The sequence below is a fragment of the Colobus angolensis genome, unplaced genomic scaffold, assembly GCF_000951035.1.
Source record: "Colobus angolensis palliatus isolate OR3802 unplaced genomic scaffold, Cang.pa_1.0 Scaffold68, whole genome shotgun sequence".
NCBI classification, from domain to species: domain Eukaryota; kingdom Metazoa; phylum Chordata; class Mammalia; order Primates; family Cercopithecidae; genus Colobus; species Colobus angolensis.
The window spans coordinates 411224-422289 of NW_012120487.1; the positions used below are offsets into that span (position 1 = coordinate 411224).

Genomic DNA, 11066 nt, shown 5'->3' on the forward strand with positions numbered 1-11066 from the left:
GATCTGTCCCTGACCAATCTCCTGAGATGTGGAGCTCCATGTGATCACCCCCAACTCCCTCCTCAAACGCTTATTTTGGTCTTTCTTCTTTTGCTGTGTGGCAGCATCAGCGATTCAGCTAAGCAATCCATTGTATTTAGTAATTCTCTAAGTTCTTTCACATCTGATATCTCTGATTCTTACCACACTCCCATCCAGATCCTGTCTGCTCTTCAAGACTCATTGCAAATACTGCCTCCTCACTGTAGCCTTTTCCAGTCACACCTTTCTCTAGACCCCTTTGCTGCCTTTTTGTGGATTTCATCACAAATTTTAAAACAGATTTTATTTTATGTTTTAGAAATAGGGTGTCACTCTGTTGCCCCAGGTTGGAGTCCAGTGGTGCACTTATAGTTCACTGTAGTCTTGAACTGCTGGGCTCAAGCAGCCCTCCTGCCTCAGCCTCCTAAAGTGCTGAGATTATAGGTGTGAGCCACTGCACGTGGACCCCCCCTTTTTTTTTTTATTACGGTATATTTTACATACAGTGAAATGTAGGGATCTTAAATGTGGTTTGATGAGCTTTGACAAATGCACACACCTATGTAACCATGACCTCAATCAAGCCAGGACATTTTCATCACCCAGTAAGTGCCCTCATAACCTTCCCCAGTCAATTCCACCCTTCAGATGAAAACACCGTTCTGACTTCTAACACTAGAGATTAGTTTGTTTTTTGTTTTTTTTTGTTTTTTTTTGAGATGGAGTCTCACTCTGTCACCCAGGCTGGAGTGCAGTGGCATGATCTCAACTCACTACAACCTCCATCTCTGGAGTTCAAGCGATTCTCCTGCCTCAGCCTCCCCAGTAGCTGGGACTACAGGCACCCACCACCATGCCCAGCTAATTTCTGTATTTTTAGTAGAGACGGGGTTTCACCATGTTCACCAGGCTGGTCTCAAACTACTGACCTCAGGTGATCCGTCCACCTTGGCCTCCCAAAGTGCTGGGATTACATGGATGAGCCACCACGCCCGGCTGAGATTAGTTTTTGCCTGTCAAATTCTTGTGTCTGGCTTCTTTTGCTTAATGTTTTTGAGCTTCATCCATATTGTTGGTAGATTAGTGGGTAGTTCTTTGTGACAGCTGAATTGTATTGCATTGAATGGATATACCACATTTTGTTTATTTATTTGGGTTATGCACAGTTTTGGACTATTATGAATAAGGCTGCTATAAACATTTCTTATACAAGAGAAATGGACATATGTCTTTATTTCTTGGGTAAATACTCAGCAGTGGAATTGCTGGGTTATTGAATAGATGTATTTTTAACTTTATATAAAATTACCAAAGAGGTTGTATCATTTTACACTCCCACTAGCAATATATGAGCATTTTTTCCTTCCTTCCTTCCCTCCCTCTCTCTTTCCTCCTTCTTTCCTTCCTTCCTTTCCTTCCCTCCCTCCCTCCCTCCTTCCTTCCTTCCTTCCTTCCTTCCTTTTTTTTTTTTTGACAGAGTTTCACTCTGCTGTCCAGGCTGTAGTGCAGTGGCACAATCACAGCTCACCAAAGTCTCAAACTCCTGGGTTTAGGTGATCCTCTCACCTCAGCCTCCCAAGTAGTTGGAACTACAGGCAAGCATCACCATGCTTGGCTGGCTTAATTTTTTGTTTGTTTGTTTTGGAGAGATGGGGGTCCTACTGTGATGCCCAGGCTAGTCTTGAACTCCTGGGCACAAGCGATCCTCCCGCCTTGGCCTCCCAGAGTGTTGAGATTATAGGCATGAGGCACTGCGCCTGGCCTATATGAGCATTTTGGTTGCTTCATATCCTTGCCAACATTTGCTGTTGTCAGCCTTTTATCGTTTTAGCTATTCTAGTGGGTGTGTAGTTATATTTCTTTGTCATTTTAACTTGAATTTACAGATGATTAATGACATTGAGTACTTTTTAATGCACTCACTGGCTATTTGTATATCTTTTATGAAGTGACTATTCAAGTGTTTGCCCAGTTTTTATTGGATTGTCATTTTATTATGAATTCCTTATATATTCTGAATATAATGCATAAGGTAGCCATATTGATTTTCTTATATCTTGTTTTTTCTTTTTTTACAGTCCAGAGGTCTTTTATTTTTTAACACCTGTTATGCCATACATTCATAGGGAACAGGTTCCAGCAGCTCCAGTTCCTTTTCATTGGTTCTCACGAAGTATGCTTCCCTGGGTGGAGCAGGCTGGCACTTCTGCTGAACCCAGGTACCTTTCTCTTTGGCTTCCTCTTTTTCTGATCATTTTCCTTCACGCATTTCAGGAAGCTATTTTGGCTCTTAGAGTGCTCAATATGCACATTAATTCTCTTGGCAAGAATCTTGCCCAATAAGTTAACTAACTAATGCTGAGTGACATTGTAGACCCTTCCAGTTTTGTCATGGTTAACATTTGTGGGGCATTGCTTTTTGAATAGTGCCCATTTCCTTGATGTCTACAATATTGCCTTTCTTACACATTCATGTGTATTCCAAGGAACAACTCCATGTTTTCTAAAAGGCCTGGAGAATATGTATCAGGTGCCTCTCCTCTTTCCCTTTGTATTGTTGTTTTGGTGAATACAAAACGACAGATGGAGGTTATGGCCGAAAGGCTTTATCATATTTTATAATGAATAAAAGTTTAAAATTTGATCAGATCCAATTTAATAATTTCTTACCTTATGGTTAGTGATTCTTTTGTGTCCTAAGAAATTTTTGCCTAGTCCAAAACCACAAATATATTCTCCCATGTTTTCTTCTAGAAGTTTTATAGTTTTCACTTTTAAGTTTAGGTCTAGAATCAATTTTGAATGAATGAATTTTTGGTATGGGGTGAGGTAGTAGTTGAGGTTCAGTTTCCCCCATACAGTTATCTGGTTGTCCTACTACTATTTTTTGAAGGGACATTCTTTTCCCTATTAAATTGACTTGGTCAAAAATCAGTTGGTATGTGTGGATCTATTTTGGACTCTGTTCTGTTGACCTATTGTTGTCTACACTTATGCCAGTTCCAACTTTTTTGATTATTGTAGCTTTATGGTAACTCTTGAAATCAAGCAGTCTTAAGTTCCTGATCTTAGGGAAAAAAGAGCTTAATATTTCATTATTGTCATGTTAGATTTTCCACGTTAAAAAATCAGATTGAGAAAGTCCTCTTCTATTTTTAGATTGCTGAGAATTTGGATTGTAGAGGGATATTGAACTTCATCAGATTATTTTTTAGCCCCTATTGAGATGATCATTTGATTTTTCTCTTTCATTGTATTCATTTGGAAAATTGTACAAGCCACCTGTATTCTTGAGATAAGCCCCACTTGGTCTGTCTATCTATCTATCTATCTATCGATCTATCATATATCATATATAAATACATGTAACCAAATTTGATTTGACAGTACTTTAAAAAAGATTTTTGTGTTTATGTTTTTGAGGGATATTGGTGTATAATTTTCTTTCTTATAATAATCAGGCCTGGTTTTGGTTATCAGAATTATACTAATCTCATATAATAAATTGGAAAGTGCCCCCTCCTCCTATATTTTCTGAAAGAGTTTATGTAAGTTTTGTATTGTTTATTTATTAAATGTTTGAAAGAATTCACCATTGCAAACACCTGGAGTTTTATTTGTGGGAATTAAAAAAAATTATGAATGCACTTTCTTTAAAGACATAGGGTTAATTCAGATTTTCTATTTCTTCTTGTGTCAGTATTGGCAATTTGTGTCTTTCAAAAAATGTGTTCATTTCACCTAAGTTGTTGAATTAACTAGCATAAAATTGTTCATAATATTCTATCATTTTAATGTCTTTAGTGATGTCTTTCTTTTATTTCTGATGTTGGTAATTTGTGTCTTCTCTTTTGTTTTCCTTGATCAGTCTAGCTAGAGGCATATCAATTTTATTAATCTCATCAGAGAACCAGTTTTGGTTTAATTGGTTTTCTTTATTGTTTATTTTCTATTTCAGTGAATTTTACTCATTGTCAACATTTGTTTTCTCCTTCTTTACTCGTCTTTTTCTATATTCTTAAAATGGCAACTTAGGGCATGGATTTTAAATTATTCTTATCTTTTTTTTTTTTGAGGCGGAGTCTCGCTCTGTCGCCCGGACTGGAGTGCAGTGGCCAGATCTCAGCTCACTGCAAGCTCCGCCTCCTGGGTTTTCGCCATTCTCCTGCCTCAGCCTTCCGAGTAGCTGGGACTACAGGCACCCGCCACCTCGCCCGGCTAGTTTTTTTTGTATTTTTAGTAGAGACGGGGTTTCACCGTGTTAGCCAGGATGGTCTCGATCTCCTGACCTCGTGATCCGCCCGTCTCGGCCTCCCAAAGTGCTGGGATTACAGGCTTGAGCCACCGCGCCCGGCCTATTCTTATCTTTTAATATAAACATTTAAAGTTTAAAAATTTCCTATACAAATAACTTTAGCTACATTCCACAAATTTTTGTTTTTGTTTTTTTCATTATAATTGAATGCTCATATGCTTACTCCATTCATATCTGTGGTCAACCATCACTTTCTTAGAGTCTTTCCCTTATCAATTCATATAGATTAGTCCCTTTACCCTTACCAGCCTTACTTACTTTACTCTGTCTTATTTTTTACTCTGCCTTATTTTTTATAACACCTAATATTTATTTATTATAATAAATATCGAATATTTATTTGTATAACAACTTTGCCTTTTTAATAACACTTTATATTATATTACTATAATGTATTTATATATCACATTATACATATATAATATATATGAGATTATGGCATGTTATAATTTATTTGTTCATCTTTTTATTAGCTGTCTTCTTCACTAAGCTCTTTGAAGGCAGGAACTATTTATTTTGTTTGGTGATGTAACTCAGCACTTTAGAAGAGCCCCATAAATATTTGTTGAATGAAGAAATAGAAAAATTATTTGACAGCTTGTGCAAATAACCCCTTCTCAGAAGCCTTACCTGGCAGTTTTCTTTAATTCTCAGAGAAGTTCACCTCGTTTATACCGTTTTTGTACTTGCTTATACTTTATCACTAATTACAACTGTGTCATTATTGTCTGTTTCTGTCTCCCCCACTGACCACCTGCCCAAGGACAAGGACTACGTCTTTATTCACCAGTGCTCAATACAGAGCCTGGCACAGAAGAGACTAGCAAATGTGTGACAAATGAATAAATGAAGTATCATCAATCACTCCTGCCTTGCAAATCATCTGTGAACTAGACTTGGCTGTTAGACCAGAAGGCCTCCCCGTAAATCTGGAAGACGTGAACTGGCAAAAGCTTTTAAGTTTATAAGATGGTGTTGTTTGTCTGTGATTTGGGCAAGGAAACAAGTCTGCACCATGTTTTTCAGTTTAGAAAACCCTTTCCTACACATTATCACATTGGACCTCCACAACATACATGGGAAGAAGGCATTATTATCCTCATTTTTCAGATGAGGAAGCACAAGCTTAGAAAGTTGGAACCATGTAGCCAGGAACTGGAGAATTTGAGACTGGATCCAAGGTTTCTGAAATCTCCAGTCTTTTTCCAACACTATAGAAGGAAGCATGTGTGTGACCTGGGGGCAAGATGAGTTCCAAGGCCTCATGGTCAGGTGTTGGAAGGTTTGGCATCCCGTAAGCTGATGGGTCCATCATGGGTGAAGGTGCTTGAGTAGGCTGAAGTACACATTGAACTTCGGCTTCATTGCTTTGATCCATAGACACAGCCTTATGTAAGGAAAAGAGCTCTTGGATTTTATTTATTTATTTATTTATTTATTTATTTATTTATTTATTTATTTATTTATTTATTTATGAGACAAAGTCTGGCTCTGTCATTCAGGCTGGCGTGCAGTGGTATGATCTCAGCTGCTGCAACCTCCGCCTCCTGCGTTTAGGCCATCCTCCCATCCCAGCCTCCCGAGTAGCTGGGATTACAGGCATGCACCGTCTCTTGGGTTTTAAACCTGACCTCTATTATTAGTGAAGAACCTTGGACAAAGGACTTCTCTCTGAGCCTTGGTTTTCACATCTCTAGAATGGAGCTTAAATATCCACCACCTAGAGTTGCTGTGAGAGTGACAGGAGAGATTCGTGTAAGTGGATTTTGTAGGGACTCTTATAAAGCAGCTCCTCTGCCTTAGATAACTTTCGTTGGTCCCTAAAATGCCCTTGTATTCATAGTATTCTCCCTGGGTGTTTATCTCTCATTGATATTGGACAGCAGAACAAGGGAAGGGCGGCACAGCTCGAGACTATAAACTGTCATTGTTCCATCATATCTGAGCTCCCAGCAGTTAAGCAATGGCTCTGGCCCCATGCTGACTGTCTGGGGATGAGGTCAGCGGGTAACAAACCGTAGCACTTATTGAGGACCTGATCATAATGACAGCTATCATTTACTGACTGACTGCTATTTATTATTTATTCTGTTCAGAGAAAAGATCTGAGCCCAAATTCCCTGGCTGTGTCCTAAAGGTCCTTCCTCCAGATCATCCCAGTTGTCTTTCCTCTCATCTTTGGGCAGCTAGATCCTGCTCCCTGTACTTTGTCTCTGTCTGTGGTTTTATTTCAACTCAAACCCTCCTGTGGGTCCCTTGCTCTAATGTCAGTAGCAGCATAGATTGAATATGGCATGATTTGATTCCAACTAATCTTACCATCTGCATTTCCTGCCACTTCGAGTCTACAGCCTACACATTGGTCTCTTACTGCCTTTCCTGGAACTTGGCCAACACCATCCTTTCTCTAGGCTTCTGTCTATGCTGTTCCCTTGCCTGGAACATCCTTCCCCAAATCTCTACTGGCTCTTCATGACAGGTCTCTGCCCAGCTTGATGATTTTGCCAAGACCACTTAAATCTGTCAAAACCTGACTTATTTTGCTTAGATGGACCACGAGGCTCTGGTCCTGTAAACTCCAGTGCATCTAGGATAAGGATGCCAAATTTAGCAAAAAAAAAAAAAAAAATAATAATAATAATAATAATAGTAATAATACAAATAAAATAAATAAATACAGGGCTTCTAATCAAATTTGAATTTCAGATAAATAACAAATAGTTTCAATATAAGCATGTCTGTACAATATTTGGGACATACTTATGCTGAAAATGATTTGTAATTTATCTAAAATTCAAATTTAACTAGGCATCCTGTGTTTTATGTGGCAACCCTAACCCATGGGTGTGTACGTGTATCATAGCTCTGCAGCCTTCTGAGAGGGGTGATGCTTTTGTTATGACTTAGACTGGGAGAGGGCGTCGGGGGCCTGAAAATGGAGTTGGCCTGAGAGCCTGTCTAGGCTAGGGCTCCCATTTCACAGACCAGAGAATGAAAGAATGTGCCCAAGTTCACACAGCAGAGGGGGGGCAGCAAAGGGGAGGCTGGAACTCAGGGCCCCTGATTCCCAGGCAAGGCTCCCTCCTGTGCCAGCAACTCTGTGCTCTGGGCCGATGGAACATCTCAGGTTCCCATTCCCCTGCCACTGACCTGCCCTTCGCTGGCTTCAGAGGGGGGTCTGATGATGAAATGTGATCCTGCCATAAAATCTATACCAAACCAACTCTTCTCACAGCCCACCCGCCCGCCTCAAAGGGGGGTGCCTAATCCCCATTTATGGAGCCAAGCAGCTGGGCCCGGCCTGAGTCTTTGAACGTGAGCTTGGGGTACCCTGGGTCAGCCCAGTCTTGGCCAGAGGAACCTGAGAGTGAGGGTATTTAGGGAAGCTGAGCAAGCTGAGGGGCCAGCCGGTCCCAGGCCACCCAGCCCAAAGAGCACCAGTCAGGGTGAGAGCATAAATCAGAGTGGCTGAAGGCGGAGGGTCCCCGTGGACACATCTTTCAGGGTGTGTTCCCGAAGACTAGACTTTATTCCAGCAGCCGAGGAGAGATACTGGAGGTTTAAAACAGGGCAACACGGTCCTATTAGAAAGATGGATTGGAGACCCATTAGTGAGATAACTCTGGAAGTAATTTGGGCAGAATGATTACAGTTCTGACTCAGAGTGGTGGTGGGATGGAGAGAAGTGGAGAGAGAGCAGAGAGGTGTCAGGAGGTAGTGTCTGGGCAGCTTGGGCTCTAAGGAGTCAGAGGGATGCCCACTATCTGGTTGGGGTGGTGTGGTGGGCAGAGGTGCTGCTACAGACAAGGAATATTAGGGAAGGGGCAGGAAGACGCTGGCTGTCCTTTGGGATGCTGAGAGGGAGAAGCCTATGGGGCAGTCAGCAGGGATGCAGAGGAAGGTGAGAGCCTGGGGTCAAGGTAGAGAGTTGGGATGGAGATGCCAAATTGGGCATTATCAGCCTATGGCTCTTGAGACCACGATTACTCACTGAGGGGAAAAGAGAAGAGAAGAGGGTCGAGGAGTGAGCCCTGGGGAACGTCAACACTAAGAGCTAGGCAGAAACGGAAGGGCCCACAGAGGAGATGAAGACGGCAGGCCATAGAGGAAGGAGGAAAACCAGGAGAAGATGAGGGTGTGAGAGTTAAGGAACAGGGAGGGCTCTGAGAGCCCCGCAAGCCAAGCCAGGGAAGCTCGCTGGGTTTAGCAGCAGGTAGGTGGCAGCCTCGCCACAGCGGGGTAGCAGGTCTCAGGGAGTGTACTGATGTGCAGAGGAATGGGAGGTGAAGATGTGTAGATACTCAGTGTAGATAACTTTTTTTCTTTTTTTTTTTTTTTGAGACAGAGTCTCACTCTTGTTGCCCAGGCAGGAGTCCAATGGCACAATCTCGGCTCACTGCAACCTCTGCTTCCCAGGTTCAAGCAATTCTTCTGTCTCAGCCTCCCAAGTAGCTGGGATTACAGGCATGCACCACCACACCTGGCTAATTTTGTATTTTTAGTAGAGATGGGGTTTCACCATATTGGTCAGGTTGGTTTCAAACTCCTGACCTCAGGTGATCCACCCGCCTTGGCCTCCCAAAGTGCTGGGATTACAAGAGTGAGCCACCATGCCCAGCCTGAGTGTAGACGACTCTTTAAAGAAGACTGGCTGGGAGGAGATTTGGGGGATGCAGTAGCTGAAAGAGAACTGGGCTTGAGGAAGGGGTTGAGATTCTTAAGGAAGTTACTCACAGATGGGAAGGAGGCAGTAGAAAAAGGGGGGTAGAAGAACATCTTTCACACTTTTTTGACACAACCTATGGTTAGATGGACATGTTCTTCCAGACCTGAGACACTTACACACACTGACACACCTGAAACAAAAGTTTTACGACACACACTCATCTCTACTGTATGTGATGTGCTCTGATGTTTTCTTTCCTATTTTACTTAAAAAAAAGGTTTTTTAAGAGATAGGATCTTGCTCTGTTGCCTAGGCTGGAGTGCAGTGGCATGATCATAGCTCACTGCAGCCTCGAACTCCTGGGCTCAAGTGTTCCTCTTGCCTCAGTTTCCCAAGTAGCTGGGACTACGGGTGCATGTCACTACCCCTGGCTAATTTTAAAATTTCTTTTGGAGAGACAGGATCTTGCTATGTTGCCCAGTCTGGTCTCAAGCTCTTGGGCTCAAGTGATCCTCCTGCCTCGGGCTCCCAAAGTGCTGGAATTACAGACATGAGCCATCATGCCCTGCCTTATTTTATTGTTAAATATTGCTGGTCACAGTACCCTGAACTGAATTTGTGAATCTAAAATGGTTAAAAATGGGCAGTTTGAGAAATTCTGAGGTAGAAGATATGGACAAAGAGAGGTGAGTCAATAGGGTGAATTCTGGGTGGATCCAGAGGGGAAGGGCTGGCTTCTTATGGGAGGAGAGATGAATTCATTACAGTAAAAGGGAAGGAGATGAGGTTTGGAGGAAGCACAGGTAAAAGTGTAGGTTTGTGGCTGAAAGTTGATGGCTTTTGTTTTCTCCAAGAAGGTCACCTGTTGAAAGGGCAGGGGAAGGAAGGGAAAAGTTGGAGGATCTGAAGAGAGGGAGAGGATGATTTGAACAGCCATTGTGGGAAGCATAAAGAACAGGGAAACAGTTGCATTTCCTGGCAGTTTTGAGGCTCGATGGAGGTGGGAAGCCATGAATTTAAAGTGGTATGCATTTATCTGGGATATTAGTGAAGCCTAAACAAGAGGGTCCCTTCTTTTTTGGTGGGGACAGTTAACGCCTGGCACAAAACAAGGGCACAGGGATTATATAAGTGAATGAATGAGCAAATAGCTCAATGAACAAATTTATCAATTCAGCCAGTATTTATTGAGCACCTACTATACGCCAGGTTCTGTTTTAGGAGGGGAATACATGGGTGGCAATGGCAAAATTCTTGCCCCTTTGGAGGCAACATGAGCAATGGAGCTTTTGAACTTCATGAAGCTTTTCTGAGGATTATTTTTGGTTTGTTCTTATTTTTAAATGTAGCTAACCCAGTCTAATAGAAAATTGGGAAGGATGATCATCATCTCGCCACATCTCTGTGTTCTATTTCAGCCTAAGATGAAGGGAGCATCATCTTCGTTTTCACCAGCTCAGAGGGCAAAGCATCTTGTCCTGGGTCACACAGCATGTCTGCAGAGAAACTGGTAGGGGTTGGGACAGCAGTTTCCCACTTTCAGTGCTGAGCTATTCCTGCTCACCATGTAACCAGTGTCTCCACAGATTCTGACTGTGGTAGGATAATGGGGTGGGAGGTATGGGTGCCTGGATTTCAGCTTTCTGGAGGGAAATCTTGACATGCTTTTATTTTCTTGTTTCTCTGGAGTGGAGCAAATAAAAGACAGTCAGGGGCTCCATCAGGCCTATGGGTACTGGTTCCAGGCATAGCCTGTCAGTGGGAATATCTGGCCTCAGTTAAAGGTAAGGGTGCATGCAGGACCTAGCTGCCCACTCTTACAGCACAGATACCAGAGCAGGTGTGGGGAGTGAGGAGTCAGCATTTGCTAAATTGTGTGTGAGCATAAGTGCATAACACAGACACACATCAACAGTGCAGATGCTTGTGCAAACACAAATGTACAAGTCCTTATTCGGATTCACAAGTATGGGTCACATATACAGGCACACACACACACACACAAATACACTCATGTTCATGCATAAATACTTACCCAGGCGCACACACACACACACACACACA

At 42.3% G+C, this 11066-nt stretch overlaps 1 pseudogene; it reads right to left on the reverse strand.

Annotated features, from left to right (window-relative positions):
- Positions 1-2128: 2128 nt before the first annotated feature.
- Positions 2129-2634, reverse strand: LOC105500729 (annotated as a pseudogene).
- Between the last annotated feature and the right edge of the window lie 8432 nt (positions 2635-11066).